The sequence below is a fragment of the Drosophila gunungcola genome, unplaced genomic scaffold (genome assembly GCF_025200985.1).
Source record: "Drosophila gunungcola strain Sukarami unplaced genomic scaffold, Dgunungcola_SK_2 000001F, whole genome shotgun sequence".
NCBI lineage: Eukaryota > Metazoa > Arthropoda > Insecta > Diptera > Drosophilidae > Drosophila > Drosophila gunungcola.
Window position 1 is genome coordinate 10593650 of NW_026453197.1, and position 20006 is coordinate 10613655.

The following is a 20006-nucleotide window of genomic DNA, read 5'->3' on the forward strand; positions in this document are numbered from 1 at the left end:
GGAAAGACCAAAGTCGATAAAATAATCGAAATCTTTAAGCCATTAATCTAGTGGAAAATTATGTGGCAGTTACAAAAGATAGTACGAAAGTTTGAATGCCAAATATTCATAATTCATTTTTTAGCAATTTAAAAAACTTACTAATAATCATAAAGATTAATAGGTACTGAAGCAATAACTTTTGTCGAAAGCCATTATAAAAAATTCATATAATAATAAACATGAAATTTGATACTGGCAATATTATGTCATAAAATGAAAAAATATTATAAGAAAAATTATAAATAACAAGATAACTTTACAATTTCCTTCTGTGATATTGGTACAACATGAGTATGCCAACAGGTTCTGTTTTATGTTTGGCAATAAGTTTTCGCTTGTTCTTCATTTTTTTGTGTGTTTCTATACATGTCTTTTTTTGGTTCTAAGCTGAGAGACCGACCACCGACTGACTACCGAAAGGGAAACGAACTCATTGAAATTCTTGACAGGTTAGGCGCGCGAATTGTGTGGCATAACAAAAGAAACACATCAAACCCATCTCTGGAAAAAGAAATAGAGAGGGGAAGACACCAGTTCTTGGGAGCTATCATCACCACATGCGGTAGACCCCCTTTTGCCGCCTTCTATGCTTTTCCCGCCTTTCCATTTAAGGCGGCGCCACTGAACCCACTAAGTCCATCGGAAAGTTAATTTCCAACTGGCTTGACAGTGGGCCACTAATAAGAGCAAAATATTGAAAAAGTGTTGATACCATAGAGTAGAAAAGTTTTAATTAGAACAAAATATATCCTAGCATAAATATGAACAACTTTTTGCAGAAACTTTAAGTCCATGCAAAATGGATGTGGGCGTGTGGGTGAAAGGCAAGGACCTAGGACAAAAGCCAGGGCTCAATGACAGCAGCTTCAGTGGCAGACAATAAAGTTGACACATATTGGAGTGCATTTGCATATTCATTGTTTATCGCTTACAGGAAGCCGGGAAAACTCGACTCGGGGTTATTACACTCCCCAGCAGACAGCTTCTGTCAGCCAATGCACTGATTGGTAATTTTTATTTGTATTATTCGCTTTCTATCGTCGTTTCATGTATTTATCAAGCCGCAAACTTACTGGCCGATTAGAGAGTCGCGTCGCGTTGTCGTTGCCACTCAGAAGTGGGTCACCGATTTGTTGACTCCCAGAGGCGGCACTATAAAAAGTATCACTTGGCGGCACATATTGATAACTCTCGTTGGCAGTTGCACTTAAGGTTGCATTATGCATTTGGCTTGGCGTCACTTTGTCGTTTGGTTGGTTTTGTGGGGGAATTTACGATACTTTGGGGCTGTGCTGATTCCATATCAATCAATCGGTTTCGAAGCACTAGGTTAGTAGAGCAAATGGGCCTAGATAAGGTCGATTTTGAACGAGGCTAATGGGAGATTATTGACTCGTCGACCAATGACCCATGCTGTGATTTCAAAACACAGGCTTGCGCAAGAACTTCTGCGACCATTCGATACGCCCCGCAACAGAATTTAATTAATTATATTTCTTATGTTCCCTTTCGGGCAACATGACACTCAAATCGGACTGCCAAAGTTCAACTCACCTTGTCCAAAACAAAAAAGGTTTATTCTTGCGCAATTTCTCAAGACGTCTGCAAAAAAAAACGAAGAAAAAATATACAGTCTTTGGTTAGATAAATGCCAGACAGAATTACCAATCAAATAAAAATAATTATTAATTACAGTCATCGAGACAACTTGTTCTAGCAATGCTATTAAAATTAATCAATGCCGTTGCGTTACAACGAATTGCCATGTAGGAGATAATAAATTGTGGTACTTATTCTACCTGAACCACATAAACAAAGTGCCAGCAACCACCACCGGGTACACCCACAACCACCACCGACCATCGAAACTTGTCAACTGTAACGCAAGACAATCGACAAAATATGCATAAATTAATAAAGAGAGGACAAGGGAAAAGAGTCCATAATGCCTTCGAATGATATCGAGTGCGATGACGGCCGTGTAACTACAGAAAATTGTCATGAAATTCATGGTTATTTACGGGTAGGCACTTGTGCGTAGACGAGGGAGTTTTTTCTACCATAGGCGGTCTGCTGCACGCAGCTAATTTCATGCTCAGTGGCGCAGTATCTTTTATAATTGATAGAGGCTGGGGCACAGGCAGTAAAAGCAACTTTGGCCTTAAGTGGTTATATGATATCACAACAATCACAGCTTGTCTAGGGCCAGACAGAATTTCGCAGACTGATGACAAAGTTTATGAACTTTTGATACTAGTTAATTATGGTGTGACAGAGGGAGAATGTGTTATGAATTGTAAAAATCGTTGGGAAAAATATATTAATGAAAAAATATATTTTGTAAGTATTATAAATACATTTAATTAATTCTGTACAACAACGTCCTAGCAGACAACGGTAGGTTTCGTTTTCTATTTAACTATCATGTTGGCTTTACCTAAACCAATTTTCCCAGCTTACATAGTTGTCAGCACACATAACATAACACTTCATAACAATTTCTTACGCATTATCGTTCCTCTGACACACTAATTCTACGTCATTCATTCTCATTCTCCCTTTCTCCGGCTGTAACCTAAAGTTCATTAGCACCCATAGAACCCCTCCTATTAAACTAAACTCGGGTAGTTACTACAACAAATTGCCAATCAACATCCAGCGATTGTCGTTGTACTTGCCGTTGTCGTTGTCGTTGTCCTCGGCGTTGTCGTTGTCGTTCGTTGGCCCCAAAAAGGCGGACGAACCGCCGCCAAGCCCATGCCACCCACAACCAATCCTCCCTGGTGTAACAGCTGATGACACGCACTTTGCGTGTTTATTTAATAAATAAAAATTTGCATAAATTTGCCAATGTGAGTGAACGAATTGCAGAAGCGTTGTTGACATTTCTCCCTCGCTTATGAAGCTTTGACAGAATATTGAATAGAAATGCAAACAAATTTGTTATGTTATTCGTTATGGCCTTGCAAAATAAGAAGGATTCATTGTGATACAAAATCTAAGTATAAAAGAATTGAGACAAACAATAAGTCATAAATGCAAAATGTTTATATTTATGGGCACCTAAAATAACTTGAAGATTTGTTCAAGATATCAAATGTCAAGCCATTTACTTTTATGATGCTCTGATATTTGAGACAGGTTAGAGCATACTAAATCAATTTAATTTTACTAGATGCTTAATTGTTTGCGGTCTTTTAAATTTGTAAAAAATGTTTATGCACAAACTAAATATGAGTTAAATTAGATTTGATACAAAATTAGTTCTGTTCTTTTCAGAACAGTAAACTGATATGACTCCATCTCCGTTAAAACCTTTTTCACATGTGTACTTATAGAATTAATTTATCTCGGCTTAGTGGAGCACTTCCCACCATCCATTTGCTTCATTAGAGGCATGTTCTTAAGCCGTGTCTTGGATTGCCTTGAACCCAGCCTAGCCTCAAGTCTTATGTCAGCTCAAGTTACTTCTCCGCCATCCACTCATCGTGTAAGCGATCAATCTCCAACTGCTTTGCATCATAAGTCAGGCGAACTAATAACCCACCATCAGATTTCTGGGCGCCCCGCTAAAGTGTAACTAATATGCGATCTTCGCGATGGCTAGACCGGAGTGCCTTTTGATTAATGGATGCCGCTACTGTTTCGAAGCGGGGAGAGCGGTGAAGATCTACAAAAGCATAGAAATTTATGCGCGTTTTGATTCGAGACGCACGACGATCACAACGGATCAGATCTCAAAACAAAGAGGACAGCCAGAGGCGCAAACTACAAAATTATGGAAGTTGAAAAGATCGAGTTCTCGATCTCATTCTTAGACTCAAGCTCCTTCTCGTTCGGTATGGGCTTTCATTTGGCTATAGAGCTAATCGACTTTAAGTGATTGGCCAGTGTGTTTGCCTTAAACGGCCAATCTTCAATGTTGAGCAAAATCATTTATCTTCCCCTGCTGCCTTCCGATGGCTAAAGTTAGAAACAAGCTGGTTTCCTTTCGCCTAGGCAAACCCCTACCTCAATTAGCGACAATCATTTTTCATTTGTCAGCAATCAGATAGCAGACTCATACAGATAATATTACTGGTTATCTGGTCATTATCTTTGACTCCGACTCCGGCTCAATGTCAAGTCAAGCCGGACCGGACCACTTCCCAAGTCGTAGTTTGTTTGCCCAATTCTCAGTGCAATTTGGTATCTTACAGATACAAATACATAAATAATAGTGGGCTTTGCCATTCTTGTGAAATGTTCGTTATTATATAACGGGTTTTTCTCTTTTGTTTCTCGTTGCTGGCTACGGAATAATTATGCCAAATATTCAAATAAATTATCAACTAGAACAAATGCCGGGGTGGAGCTTAAAGGGGGGAGGTGGAGGCTGAACAGCTGAACAGCTGCACAGTAGCAGCGATTTGCAAGCTTTTGTTATCCACATTGTTGCACAAAAGTTTTACATGATAATAAATTTAGGTATGCGAGGGTGAGATGGAAATATAGCTAGAAATAGGGGCTTTTCGCCTTTTCTTTCTTTCTTTCTACAGTGATACTACTATTGTTGGGTTGCTTGGCTCACAAAAAAGTTAGACTATGTATTTTTTAGGGTGTCGGCTTGTCAAATGACAAAATAGCACATAATCCAAATGGATATAAATTAGATTATAGGGGAATTCACAACGAATGAACTTATTTGCTTTAAAAAGATAAGTCATGTGAAATTGAAATGTTCTTTACTAAAAATAAATGCAGACTTTTGACATTTGAAAAGATGATATTGAAAGTACTATAAAATTGTAAATTTTAAATAACAAAGATAGATGTATGAGCTTTTGAAGTATGTGCATAATTCTTTCCATTACAACTACTATCTCAGTAAAAGGTTGTCCCTCTATTTATCCATCACTCATTAAAATATTTCTTCTAAGATGATTAGGCCATACCCATTTCCGGACAATGCCTTTTACATATTGAAAAGCCTTCGAGACGCGGCATTGGCGTGAATAATTATTCATATTCATTATGGCCATTAGCCATAATGCTGGTGAATGGAATAGTTTACACTTGTCTAGTTTTGTGTTGTCTTGTATTTCCCCCATTTTCCCCATTTGCGGAATGGAATTTTTCCGACAGGGGGCCAAATGAAAAAGCAGCGCGTACAAATGCAAATGCCAGGCGAATGCCAAACAGCCGCCTTGGGATTGGAGGTGTTGTCTTGGCACTTGATTAAAATGCAGCGACTGCATTTCGATGGCCATAAGTGCAACTGCGATCCATGGTCGTTGCACTTTTGATAATTCTTGATCCGGAAATTTGCGGAAGTTTCACTTTACTTAGAAATGAGAACTCTATTATACCCTCCCTCCTTTCACAATTCCCCTTGCTTTTGTAGTTTGCCGACCAGCTGACATATCAAATATTTAATTATCGCATGTTTTACTTTAAAATTTATTCTTTTGCGGTTTTTTTTATATATGTACATACTATATATGCTTTTGTTTTACGAGCGCTTCTCGTGTGCAATAACCTTGCCAACAAAAGCTCAACAAACTTGAAGGATGGAAGCATTTTACATAAACACAGCCAAAACTCAACAAAAAGGAATAAAAAAGAGCGAAGCGCTCCATCTAAGATAAGTCCAAATTGGCGTTATTTTTGATGTTTTTCGTTTTTTAAACCGATCTTGTTTAGCGCGGCAAGCATGAAAAGTGGCTCATTCAATCCTCTTGTTTAGCTCGATTTTATTGTGCTCACATATGTACATTCGTATTTTACGATGTTTACATTTCACTTTGTTTGTTTGTTGCGATTTATTTCGCTTCCTAGCCGCACAAGGCTGAGGTTGACTTTCACGCATCATGAAAACGTCCGTCTCGTGTTGAATTCCATTTCATTACCTCCATTTACAGTTCTGTATTATTTTGTAATTCGAAATCGATTTCGCTTTGCAATTTGTGTGGAAATGTCTCAGCAACAAGGTTGTTTGACTACTTATCGATTGTGTTTTTTAGCTTTATGGTTTTTGTTTCCGAAACCTCTTATCGCAAAGACGTATAAAATGATACAATGCAATAAATCGCAATTTTAGGTGGATGACAATATGAACTTTGTGAAAAAGAAATAATCTAGAATATTGCAAAGAACTTAATCCTGAGACAACAATAAAGTTTATTGTTTGAACAGCAAACTTATTCGTTCCGGAAATATTTTAGAGAAATTGTATGACAAATGTTTCGACAAGTGATTTCTTCCTCGTTCGGCAACAATTAATGGGATTTTTTCCTTATCGCAACAGCTCGTTTCCAGCTGGTTTCGCAGTTTACATTGAAATGTGCACGAAATGATATCGAGAAATGGTCAGAAAACAATAAACAAAGCTTGTGATTCCACAGTATCGTCTGAGAACGTATTGCGACGTCAGAAAATTCATAGAAATGCGTATTTAATTCAATATTTGTAGTAATTGTCTAAATATGCAATAAATTGCAATTATTTATGCATACATTTTTGAAGCTCAAGATAATGTTAGATAGAGATAAATGAGTCTAGTTGGAATGAATTCACTTGCTATTCACTGCGCAGCCATTTGAATTTCATTATCGCGCAGTTTGTGATGCTTGAAAAGCAGTTTAATGTGTGTCAGTTTATTTGCATAAGAAGTCAATGCTGCGATGCGGAAAAAATGAAAAAAGGCTTAAGAATCTTTACTCAATACTACTACTATACCACTATATTAATATCAAGCAAATATCAGAAAAATTTAGAAAGAAATATTTAATATGCTCACCTTTAACTGTGTATGCTCGTGCGGAATAGTTTCTCACTATATGTTCTTATCAAACATAAAGATTTCTGTAAAGATAAAAAGGAATGTTGATGTTAAAGAACTGAGAATTAATTAATCTTAAAATAATTAATCTCTCAATACCCGAATTTTTGAACCAATTATACCATCTTATCGCTTTTCAACTTTTATAGTCCCCAAAATAAACCAAAACAAACAATTGTAAATTACCCCACATTCAAATTATGCAACAAAACCAGTAGAAATTCCACATATTTATACCTAATACCATCTTCTCCTTATCGAGGTGCGTTTCTGCAACGTAAATATTTAACTGATAAGGAAGGGTAATTCAAATCTGCGGAATACCAACTTGCCTAATCAGTAATTGGGGGCGTTCATATGTGAGTCATTGCTTGATAGCAAGCGGGAATCCAAAATGTTATCAGTGTCTTTACATTATTCATAACATCAAACAAAAACTAAATACAATAAAAGATAGAATGCAATTTAACCAGCTCATTTTTAAGGCAAAGTATTTTTATGAAATGAAATAAATATTCAAAGCAGTTTAAGAAAACCCACAACGAATGCGTTAATCACAAACTGATTGAGTAGCATAAATTCAGCGAATTAAAAGCTAAAGACAAACCATAAATTAACAGCTTAACTGCAGATAATGCCCCTCTTTTATGAACGGCAAAAATCGAAAGTGTCGACGGACGGGAAAACATTTTGCAAGGCTCACAAATCTTCAGATCGTGTTGGGTCCGGGGTTTGTTTGCTTGGCGATGAATCACGTCGGAGATTCAATATATTGTTTTGTTTCGTTTAATAATTTGCATGCTTTGGCAATTTTTCATTTTATATTTACTGAGCTTCCTTGGTTTCCTCATATTGTTTATGTTGCGAATGCAGCTGGCAGAGGCAACCAAGCCCCAAAAAATACAAAATATGCGCAATAAATTTTTAATATCCTGTCTTTATTCATGATTAAAAAAAGAGTGTGATGAACTAGATTTCAGTTATTTTGTACTGCATTAAATCATTGCGGAATATAACTCAGGCTAATGTTTTTGTATTCGGCGAATGCGTGCACATTAAAATCACAACAAAATTGGCAAGTGAAAGCGCCAAAGAAAAAATCGAATGATAATATTGCTCAGCTGGTCAAGCATCTCGGCAGCTGTTTCGATTTATTTTGATTTTGAATCTATTTTATGGACGACCAAATGGATTTCTATCGTTTCGAGTGTGCGCATGAAAGTAAGGCACGCAAATAAATTCAATCTGAGAGCCACTCCAACTGCTGGTCATAAAAACAACAATAAATCATTGCCATCGATCGACGACGTAATCAACAATGCGAAGATCATTAAATTAATACTATTATTTGGGTATTATTTTGCTTGCCGACACTCTTGCAACGGAAGATATCTGTTATGAAACAGTTCTCAAATCCAATTGACACTTTGGACAATGCCAAATCAGAGCGAACCCAAGGCAGAAATGGCAAACGTGTTTGCCAAGACGGAAAATCCAATTAGGAAAATCACATAGAGTCAGCAAAGCGCGTAAAACCAGAAAGACCCCAACAAAAAAATGTGCGAGGAGAAGCGTCACTTATCTATAGACCCCCAGAGACAGCCAGGGAAAACCCGAAATAAAATGCAAACGAAAACAAATATCTTTCAGCTGTTTTGCGCATTGAATTGTCCTGCAAATAAAAAATATGCTGTCTGAGCGCAGCTGCTAATTTAACAGCAGACAGATGTAAAGAAATATGATTAACCGCAGAGTAGCGATACAAAATGGGTGTTGCAACTCGCAATCCAAGTGTGCAACACCAAGCCAAGCCAAGAAAAGCCGTAGCCGTTGCATGATTTTTCCACTCATAATGAAACCGAAAGCAGACAACAACTGCTGCTAAAATCTCCTCAACAGTTTTGGCGTAAATTAACGTAAAATACTCGAAAGCAGTTTGGCCAAGACACCAGACACATTGTACAGCCCCCATGGAGAGTGAAGTGTGGATTGGAGCTTAGGCTGAGCTTGGCCAGCAGCTTTTGCCGTTGCTTTTGCCGAGCACACCTAGATTTACCTGCGCACAGTAGTCTCTGCCTCCATCTCCATCGCCATCTCAATCTCCGGCTACCGAAGCGATCCCCCAAATCTGGCGGGCACGATCATTATGAGGAATGAACAGCATCTAAACGATTATGGGTTGGCGGCAGTGGCAGTAACGGCCAACAACTGCGACTGGCAGTAGTTTAATTTGTCGCTGGCAAATCTGCCATCTGAAAGGTATCCTAAGGTGTTCAAAGCACGTGCAAGCTGGTACTCATTTTGATGGAGATAGGGAAGGCATTTAATGGTTGTGAGTACTGTTAATACCCTTTTGTTTAAATTAAAGTCTTTGATTTATTTTATAAGGAAACTTTAACACATTGTTAATGGTATGAATGACTTGACAAGTTATGCATCAGAAGGAGTTAACTTAATTTTATTTTGCTACCAATTAATTTAATTTTAATACATTGCTTTCCTTTTCAGTTTTAACATCAGGCAGAGTTAAATATATTTATTTTTTATTACACTTTAACAGTTTTTTCCTTTTTAAAACCCTAGTTTTGCTGTTTCACAAAGGTTTCCTAGCAAAATCAAATCAGTGGGTAACACACCAAGCACACTCATTAACAAACTATTTGATTCCTCATTACCAGCAACCAACGAAATAAAAAAAGATTGCCAAAAGAAACAAGAAAAATGTAAAGAAATAAAACGCTTTGTTGCCTGCCTTTTGGCAATTTCCAAAACATATTTTTACAAAAAAAAAAAAAAAAAAGAAAAAGGCTAAAGAAATAAATTTTAAAAATTATGGTGCGAAGCAAAAACTATTTTTGTGTAATTATTTTATAGTTTGAATTTCTTTTCCAGCCCCTCCACTGCCACTTCCACCCACTTTGACGCCTATCGTTGAGGTGAATTGCGAGTACGCCTACTTTTTACATCATTTATTATGTGGGCAAAACTAATAGTGAATGCGTTTGGCCAACATAGGGGTAAATTTTTGGGGGGGACTGGCGGGGATATTGCATGTTTTCAAGTGGCACGCTTCGTTGATTGCTCCTGCGTTTTTCAAATCACTCGGCTGCAACCAAAACCAAATGTATGATTCAATAAATCTCTCTTTGAGTCTATGTGTTGGCCTAAGTAGCCAACTTATGGATCTACCATATTTCACCTACAGATACACTTGTGTATGCGAAGTATCCGTGGGCGTCTCTACCACTTCGTGCGCTCGATGAGTGTCAAGAACTTGTCTTGGCCATAAAGAGAAACCGGCAGAAATGTGCACCAAATGCAAGAGTCGAACAATTTTGATTTTAACCAGTTTCCCCACTAGTTGACAGTTGGCAATTGAAGTCTTTTTATGGCAACTTGCAGAATGAGGAATACGTTAACTGGCTAACAGCCAAATGAAGGAGTAGGCCGCTGCTCAACCAAAGGTTGCGATCATGGACCATGAGTAGTTGCTGTCTGCTAGGGCTGGTAAGCTTATTTAGTTTGGATTGAGCTACGAAGCCAAAATTAAGTCTTAAAGCAAAACCAATAGGCAAAAGACAAAGTCAATAAACTTTGGATCAGGTTAACCATCCCACAATCGAAACAACGCAGCCCTCGCTCAGAACGAGTTATAACTGATTCTGCACCACGATCTCCAACTGATAACCCCCAAGTTAAAATTCTGAGCTTGCAAAGAACACAAACAAATCAAAACTAGAAGTGCAGCAGTAAATGAGAGAGATATATACAAAAGCTATGGCCAAAGACTGAGGCGACTTTCAACAAAGCATCGCCTATGAACCTGGCAACCGGTTTTTGCTCCTCCATATAGACAACAAACAAATGGTGTAAAAAAAGACAACCTGAGAGGCCATAAACCAAACGAGCGAGTCGCAAAGGGCAGAGTACTGAGAACTGCGACCGAGACTTGAGCCAGACTTGAGATACTCGCACTTTTGGGGTAGATACAAAATCGAGTTTCTCCGGCTTCAAGAAGAAATCCAGGAGCCTCTGCAGGAGGCTCTTTGGGCCTGTTGGTCAATGACTGCTGGAATTGAGGAGGGAGGAGTGCCGCAAAGTGGAGAACTCTGTTCTCCCCCTCTGGAAACAGTTGACTTGACCATCATTATCATCATTCATTTTTCATGGCTGAGTGCCTGGCAGGCAGTTAGCTCTGATTGTTTACAGCTGCCGTAGTACAAGTTAAAAATCTAAACTGGTTTTCCGCCCAGCTGTTAGCCCGGGTCCAGAAACTCAATATGCCCAGCACACAGGATGCAGACACAGCCGTCAAGTGGCCAAGCGGGTTGTGGTTGGGATGGGGATTGGCCAAGGAGTCACTGAGCCGATTGGCGAGCGGGTGCGGTTGGGTTTGACCCAAAACGCTTCTCGAAGACACCGTCTGCGGGTAAGAAAATGATGAAATTCTCGGTGCCCGAAAGCGCTTGTCTTTGTTCTGCTTGTTTATTTTTTTTTTCTGTTTTTTGGTGCTGTTGCAACTCATTATTTTGCGGTTGAAGAACCAACTTTTGTTATGGCGTTCAAGTGCATAAACATCTTCCTCTTTTTTCCTTTTTAAACAGTAAATGATATACACTGATGTTGTTGTCATGGCATAATCTCAGAGGCATTAATACAAGTCCGAAGTCTTAGTCAGAGATCTCCAGCGAGATGAAAGCGGTTGGGTTCTTGTGGGTGATGAAATGTGATGATCGTATTTGCGGTCACTGGAGTTGAGTGAGGCACTAAAAAAGAGCTAACGGAACACTCGTTTAATAAAATTTATGCATGAGTTTGCCAGAAGCGGAAAAAACAGGGCGTTTCAAAAGAAAAACCCAGTAAGAGAAACGTATTACAAAACTATTTTATTATTAATTTTATTTTTTATATTTAAAGGAAAAATATAATTTTTAATATATATACTTTTTTCTCCTCAATAGTTTTTTTTATGAGTAATAACAACACATTTTTTTTAAAGCCAGACAATAATGAAACGTACGGGCTGCAAATGATAAGTTATAAAATCATTATTTTTTCGAGTTTCTTTTTAATTGAAGTTTGGGTTAGATGAGGAACTTCGTTTCGTTTCTTCATCGTCATTTACATTTCTGTCAGAGCGAAGTAAAAATTTCAACTAATTATAATAAGGGAAGATAACGAAGTGGAATGAAGTTTAATTAAACAATCAGCTAATCAAAACACAATGCTGAGTCATGGCTTCAGACAAGTTTCTCTGCGCTCTGAAAATACCAATTACATTTTCTGGAATCTTGTTGAGAAAATCCAATCCATACCAAGCACTCAATCATATCCGATGCAAGCCCACAAGCCCGGCTTAAAATATACAAGTTTTTCAATTTTGCAGCGATTTCAATATTCTTAGACAAATTTCGTTGCCAGGCAGGGGGAAAAAAACTTAATTAGGCGTCTCTCTCTTGTTTGCCAGTGGGCAAACTACTCCTCACCTGCCTCCCCACCTGGTTTTCCTCCGTCGATAACGCCTCGTCGAGTGTTTGAGCAGGTTGTGTAATCTTTCGAACTAAGCTAAAAAACAAACTTGGGCCTGACATTGAAGCTAATGCTAATTTAAATAAAAAAAATACAAGGAAAATCAAAAAATCTTGAAGAAAAATTAAGAATTGAGGAAACTTTATGAGTTCATATAAAACTATTTTTAAACTTTTTGTTCATAAAATCATTAATATGTTAATATTTAGAATATTAGTTATTATTTGTAAGCAACTTTAAGCAACAACATAAACGCTAATTGCCCAAGCAAGTGCTTATGCTTCTTAATTATTTAAAACTCCCAGCGCCAGTCTAAAGGTTAAACCAAACCTTTAGCAACTCAATGAATAGTTTTACCCAACTAATGAAATATTCCTCGGCTTGTCTAGACAAAAATCAATGCCAATCAGCATTATTATCATGCCAAGGTGTTAACATTAAAAAAAATACAAATAAATAAATAAATAATTAAGCAATAATTAAAACATCTAATAGTTTGACAGGAGAAAAATGCAAATCACAAGGTGCGACAAGAAAAAAAAGTTGACTAATTACACAGAATCTGACGACAAAAGTGTAAGTGATAATTAGAAAGAGGGAGAGAAGCCGAAGCGGAGACGGAAAAATAAATCAAAGAGCAGCAAGCAAAGCGTCGATGATTAAAAGTTAAATACTACTTTTAAAAACATTTTGCGATTTCACTTTTTCTAATGCAGAAAATAAAAAAAACGATTTAGACTTGACCCACTTATCAGCACAGTGAGTAGTGCGAGAACGGAGAATTAAATAAAATTGAAAACCGAAATATCCAAAGTACTTGGCGCAGAGTTTACTCATCAAGTGCGTTACGCCCTCGTGCGTGTTTCTCTCACGACCAAGACCCAATTTTCGATGACAAAAAGAAAACGAATTCTCATTGAGTCAACATATTGAATGTCTTTGCGTGGTGGTCTCGATTACAAAGGCAGAAGCTGAAAAAGCAGCCAGAAGATCTAACAAAGATCTTGGCGACAATTATAACTACACGAGCATGTTTCTATAAAAGCGCTGGCCTCAAACACGCAAATCTCGTTGGACTTTTGCTTATGCTTTTCTGCCCACAATGAGGTAGTTCATCATCGTCTGCCACCCACGAAAATATTTATAACCAACATGGAAAGTCCATCGAAGGTCTCCTTTCCCTTGTCAAAATTATATACGGTTTAGCATTGGGGAAATTCCTAGAAATCTTTAATGAAAACATACTCTTAGCATTGAGATTTAGACATTAGACATTGAGATTAGACGTGTGAAATCATAATTGGTTTTCAAGTCAAAGACTTTGTTTTATTTTTTTTGTGCTTTTGTTAATTAATTAAGTGCGTGGATGATGTCGTCTCCATAATCAATTTCAATTGAAGGTGTCAAGCTAGGCCCAACTGAAATAGAAACTGACGTAGGCAGGCTTAATTGTTTGCCAGTTGGAAATTATCCCAAGGAAGGTTATCTGCGCGACAGATTTTTACTGAGTGGGAGGAAATCAAGGGAGCTCATTTAACCAAAAATAGGGCAATTAAACTGATTCTAAATCCTCTGACAATTGATATTAAAGTCTAATCGAACGCTTACCCAACTGAAAGGAATTTAACTTTTATTCCGTCATCAGACTCTTAATCATTGACTCACCGAAACTGCAAATAGAAAGGGAAAAGGGAAATTTAAATCTTGTTCATAGTAAATGTTGATTAATTGTTTCCACAAAGTATTCAAGTGCTAAAGGAAATGCCTTTTTCAGTATTTGCTTGAGACTTGTTGTAAACGAGTCACGGGTTTATTTAAACTTAGAACAAATGCTTTAATTTAGTGTGTGAAATGGAACCGCTCCAATCTTGATTGTACTAATAGGAGTATACATAGCCAGTTTCATGGTCCGCATAATATAGTCAACCAATTTCTTTTGTAGCGACACATGCTACTAGCACTTAACAAAATGTTTCTGTTTATTTGTTTCTGTTAATTTTATCGCTATCAAGTTAAGAGATAAAGAAAAACTATGAACTGATAATATTTGATCCTGATAAGAACATTGACTGAAAATAGCACGTATAGCACCAAATCAGCTGATTCTTTCCAGTAGTTTGAGCTTAGGCTTGATCAAGAAACCCTATAAATACATACACACACGACGTGCTCGGCGTTTACTAAATGAGAATCTTTTCTATACAAATTCTCGGAGAACTATGACGCACTTCTCTCTCAAAATTCAATGCTAAATTTAACAATAGAATAAAAATGCTTAGAGCGAAGCGTCAATTATTATTTTGCATGAGTCTCTCCGCGCATGCTTTTGTTGAATAATCAGCTGATATGGTAGTCTTTTAGAGACAGGTGGGGTTTTCTCGCCGGACTCATCTTAAAATTCATTGGAAACATAAAACTTATCATCAAATTTATTCAGAAGTTCACAAAGACTTTGCCTTCAGCTTTCTTTGCTTCGCTTTAAGTTTATTTCTCTTGATAACACAAACCTGATTTCTCATCAATGACGTATATTCATTAATCGGAATCGGGGTTTAGACCTGTTTGAACTACGGAGTTTAGTGATAAGACGGTGGTAATCTGATATAGTGAAGTTCAATCACTCCTTAACTACAAATATCGTATATTTTCTTTGTTAATTTCGGTAGTCTATCAAATTGCCGTCAATATAACGATTATATGGTAGATAGAACTTTGGCACTCGGGTTCAGTTATGGGCTTTCCATTTTGTTTTCTGATAATAACAAGGGTATGTGTTTAGGCATTGACATGTGTGTTTGAGTGTTAGGACTCAACAGTTTGTACTTGAATGTCGAGTATCTAAGGAGGGAATATTTCTTGTTTGCTCAAGGGGCTAAAATGGTTTCGAGTACTCGACTCAGTTTAGGAACATAAGATTGAGGCAATGACCCAAAATATAAACATTCTTTGGGTAGGTCCGTTTGGGTTTCAAAATAAACAAAATAAACCACTATAGTATAGTGAAACTTTGTAAATGTTTAGCTAGATCTGAAGCAATGTTTTAAATGTTTTTGAGATCGCTCTTTGATTTTAATAGACTTTCCTCCTACATCTCATCTGGCTCGCTTCTTCGTTCCTAACAGTCACTCAGCGTTTTCAGTTTGATAGTTTTTCTTTTTTCTTATTGCCACATTTCATGCAAATTGGTTTGGCCCCTCGAGGGTTGGTTGGGGTCACCTAACGGCTCTTTTATCGCTGTTTATTTGCCCAGACCCAAAACTTACTCGACTTCTCTCGAGACGAGGCCGCAAAAACTTTTGCACACTCCATAAAAAGTTGCGCAAAACAAGGTAAATAATGAAGAAAACTACAAAATAAATACTTATAATAACATTTTAGGGTCCGTTAGGAAACCCCTTGTGGGGCCAATGTGGGTTACTTTTTTATGACACTTCACCCAAACCGGGTGAGAGATGTGAAGATCCATATGCAAATTGCGAGTCGGCGTAGGAACCCAACGAAATCACACCTGAGGGCATCGCATAATTGTGTCACTGTGAGTGAATTTCATTAGAATTTCTGAGCAGGCTTTCATCGGAACAAGCCGGCACAAAAAATTCATTTAATTTTCTGCCTTGGATTTGCATAAGCTGATGAGTTTTGCTTCTTTGTCGAGCAAATATTTATAAATATGAAATTTTAGTTTGAAAAACACCGGCAGCTGATATTCTCATACTTGATACTGAACTTAATTTCCCTCGCCAATAAACATATAAGTACTTCTGAATTGCCAATGCCTCTCATTATTAGGCGCATTCAATAAATAAATAAAGGGATGCCAAATCGTTTAACTTTCAAAAACTTGCAAAACTATTTGCATACTTAAACATTTCTATTTTCTATATACAAAAAGAGTTCCAAAGCCTTCAGCATTTGAATTTAATTAATTGCGTTTCTCAAATCCAATTAGCACCCAAAGTAAACTTTCGAATGCTGAAATGTAAAGATCATTCGATAACCTTCTCATGGAAACGAAAGATGAGTTTCGGAACCCAAAATGGATGGTTTTTTGGGGGCTGCGGGCGAAGACAGAACATCACTTGAGTGAAATGGAAAGCTAAAAGCAAAACAAAAACCCACAAAACGTGTTGCAAATTGTATGCAGGCCAAAAAAGCTAACAAAAAATAAAACAAGCACTCTGGCAATGATTAACAGAACCCAAAAGATTAATAACAATGATTGAGAGACCCAAGACAACCACGCTTTGATTAGGCGGCCCTAGGGTAACACAACAACTGAGGAAAGTATATGAAAGATACGGGAGAGTGTGGCGTGAAATTTCGCTGCAGCATGCTTTTTTCTGCCAGGTATCTCAATCGGATTTCGTGAGTGACAAGAGTTTAGTCTGCTTTAATGTGAACCAGCAGATTTTAATCTTCATTTAGTGCCGCAGATCGTTATCGATCGTTGGAATCGCAAATGGCTTGGCATTATTAATTGGCCTAGTCTGGTTCTTCGTTTTCTTTCGTTCGTCCACTGGCTTTTGTTTTTTTCCCTATTGATTGTTCTTGAAATATGTTTGACTTTGAAAAGCAGGGGCAAAAAACAAAATTAGAATACGAAATCCGTTTATGTCTATCCTCGGGCAGAATCTTTGAGTAGATACTCAGGGCAAAAGGTCATAAAATCGATATTTGTTTTTAGAAACATGGTTTTTATGGTATTTTAAGTTCATAAACTTATTTAATGCGACTAGAGGCCTTGCAAAGTAGCTAAATCTCAATGGATTTCCTCACTTTTAATAACAGGTGTCTATAGCGAGCTTCTCTCATTTTAAAAAATAATCTCATCTGCCGGCGTATGCATTACAATTTTTTTTATAAACACTCAGGAGCGTTTTAGGAGAGATTAGCAAAATTTGAGTGAACACAAACATTTGTCAAAATGCGTGATATAATACTAATTATAACACACGATTATACATTAATTCATGCAATAATTTACACTTAATGTCAATGTACTCGACAAATATGTAAGGCAAAGTTAATTTATATTGTTTTAAATGAGATAATCAGCATCAGCTGAGATCGCTTATAGAGATTAGCAACTTACTAACAAAGTAAAAATATTTATGTATTATTTCAGTGCCATATGGGAATATTTATATTTGATAATTTAAAACTTGAAAAATCATATGTTGATAAACAAACATCTCTGAATCCATAAACGCAGCAACAATTTGTATAGGACTTATTTTTTATTTAAAAATTAATTAATGATTAATTCAGTTTTAACTTCTAGATATAATTCATGATTTCCTTTAATTGAAATTTCATAATTTTATTTTAATCCCCTATTTTATTTTATTCAATCTCCGCCTTTGATTACCTACTCTTTTGTGCTCAGATTGCAATGGATTTGCCGCTCTCAACTTCTATTTACTGCCAAGGACATTATTGCAAAAGTTCTCACAGACACACTCTCAAACTCGCATCCTTGATGCTGCACAACTCTCTCTCTCATCTTTCTTCCTCTCTCGTGTGGCGACAGAAAAAAACTTTGTGTTTGGAGTTTCGTACATAGATCTCTCACATCTCTCGCATTATTGTTGCTTTTCGCGGAGGTTGGGGTAAAACAAAAACTCCACGAATGTGTATACCTTTATGACATACCAAAATTCACATATATTTCGTACCTTTCGTCTGCAATCTCCGGATGTGTGGCTCTGTTTTGGTTTCTGGTTTTCTCAACTTATTGCACACCAAATCACGGATTTTTGCTGTTATTTTGGTTAAACTGTTAAACACTTTAGCATCGGCTTTGCAATGCTAATTATTACGATCAGAAAACTTTGCAATTGAATTTGATTAATTTAGCGGGATTTGTGTTTGGTTGCTATTCCATTCATTGAACAAAAATCGCGTTGACTTTGATTTACCGTTGCGTCGACGAATTTCACTTTCGACTCGCGAGCGATATGAATTGAAAAATGGATCTGGGATTATTGGGATGTTTTCGATTTCGATTCCGAGCTTCGAACGCCTGCAGTTCTCCAATCGAGCCTCAAACAATGCGCCCGAACAGAAAATATTGAACCTCCGCTGGTTTTTTTCTTTTCCAACTCGTCCGCTCCGCACAACCGCACAAGCGCGAGATTTTGAACCGAATGAAAGGCACAAACCGAGCACACCGAATAAACCGAACAATTCGAGTGAAGCAGCTGCAGCGCGAAACCAGAAAACAAAAGCAAACCCAAGCAACAGAGCTGCCACGGCTTTGCCCCCGAAAATAGCTATTTCTGGCGGGAAAAAGTAAACAAGAAGGGTAATTACAAAAGAAGTCCAATTTTTAAAGCAGAGCGTTAGGGAGAGTTGCAAATTCAATTTGCTAATTTTTATCACTAGTTTGCAACACGGTCAACACATTTCCTAGATCTTTAGGTTGGGACAGTTGTTCTGTTATCATTACCATTTTTGTTCAAAGCACATTAATGCCATTGTCTTTAATGAATGGCATGTCTAATTTTACAAAAAAAAGGGCTTACTGCAAAAACTAATTTGTTTCTTGTAATAAAATTACATTTAGAATTATTTGTCTTGTTTCGGTTTTAGTGAAACAACACTACTCTAGATCGAAAAACAATCCAAACCTTATGGCCATCACTGTGAAACAACAACACAATGCTGCGTGGCAAACGCAAAGAGAGCCGGAGAGAAACGCAAAGTAAATAAATATTGTTAATAGAGGGAGAGTAGGAGAGAGAACAAACGAGAGCGTGTGTTTTCGGTTATTGTTGCTGTCTTTGCTTTTGCTGTTGGCGGACTTACTTTTGTTGTTGTTGCAAGCGTCTCGGCGTTGGAGAGCTCAGCACAGTGGGCAGCATGGTATTTTTAAAAGACGAGCTTTTATCACACTGCATATATTGTCTAAATATTTATTTTTAAACGAGTTGCTAGATATTGAAATTATGTTACTTATATTATTTCTTAATCCACTTTTTAAGCTATAAAGCCATTGAGCTGTTTAAATGTAAATATTTAAGAAATGTGTTAGAAACAGCTTAATTTTATAAATTTTAACAATACCAAAAAGAATTAAAATAATTATTATACTCAAAGAAGCTATTAGATCCCGGAATATGTGAGCTAGTTTTTAAAGTTAGTTGTCATATGTGCATCCTTCATCTGTGGCAGTTCTCACCAACTTCCCCGTTAGAAGTTTCACCCCTGCAGTTAATTTCCCAATCCCTCAACAAACCACAACAAACACTGCAAAGCCCACATTAAATATGAATTAACATTAAGCAGATCGATCATGTTGCATGCCGCAATCTCAAGTGAAACCACCCTCATGGGTGTGCGTAATGACAGCTCATTACTTGGTTATTTGGGGGGACTGCGAAACACGAAACTTGAAACATGAAGCATTTCAGTCAAGATACCCGCATTCGACCGATGGCCATTGAAATTGCATTATTACGAGGTTGATTGGACCTCCCCCTAGAGACACCCAACTATCGAGATCGAATTCCACCCCTTGGCTATTGATTGTAATTTTGCAAGGAAAAATTTGTGATCTTGAAATATCAAAAGACAGCGATGGTATGGCAACTCCAAAAGGTAAAGTCAAAATGCA

The 20006-nt window shown here is 37.2% G+C and overlaps 1 protein-coding gene across 4 annotated transcripts in view; it reads right to left on the reverse strand.

The window, feature by feature from the left end:
- The window catches only part of LOC128262434 (dual specificity tyrosine-phosphorylation-regulated kinase 2), a 50543-nt gene extending 31987 nt beyond the window's left edge, over window positions 1–18556 (reverse strand). Inside the window, exons 1-3 of one of the 4 annotated variants that reach the window (XM_052996696.1) lie at window positions 18067–18556; window positions 6821–6885; window positions 1597–1644 (exon numbers count right to left, since the gene is read on the reverse strand). The gene's annotated coding sequence lies outside the window, so the exon portion shown is untranslated. Of the gene's footprint in view, window positions 1–1596; window positions 1645–6820; window positions 6886–13999; window positions 14026–18066 lie in introns of those variants that run through there. The other 3 variants (XM_052996697.1, XM_052996698.1, XM_052996700.1) reach the window with 3 other exon arrangements.
- Between the last annotated feature and the right edge of the window lie 1450 nt (window positions 18557–20006).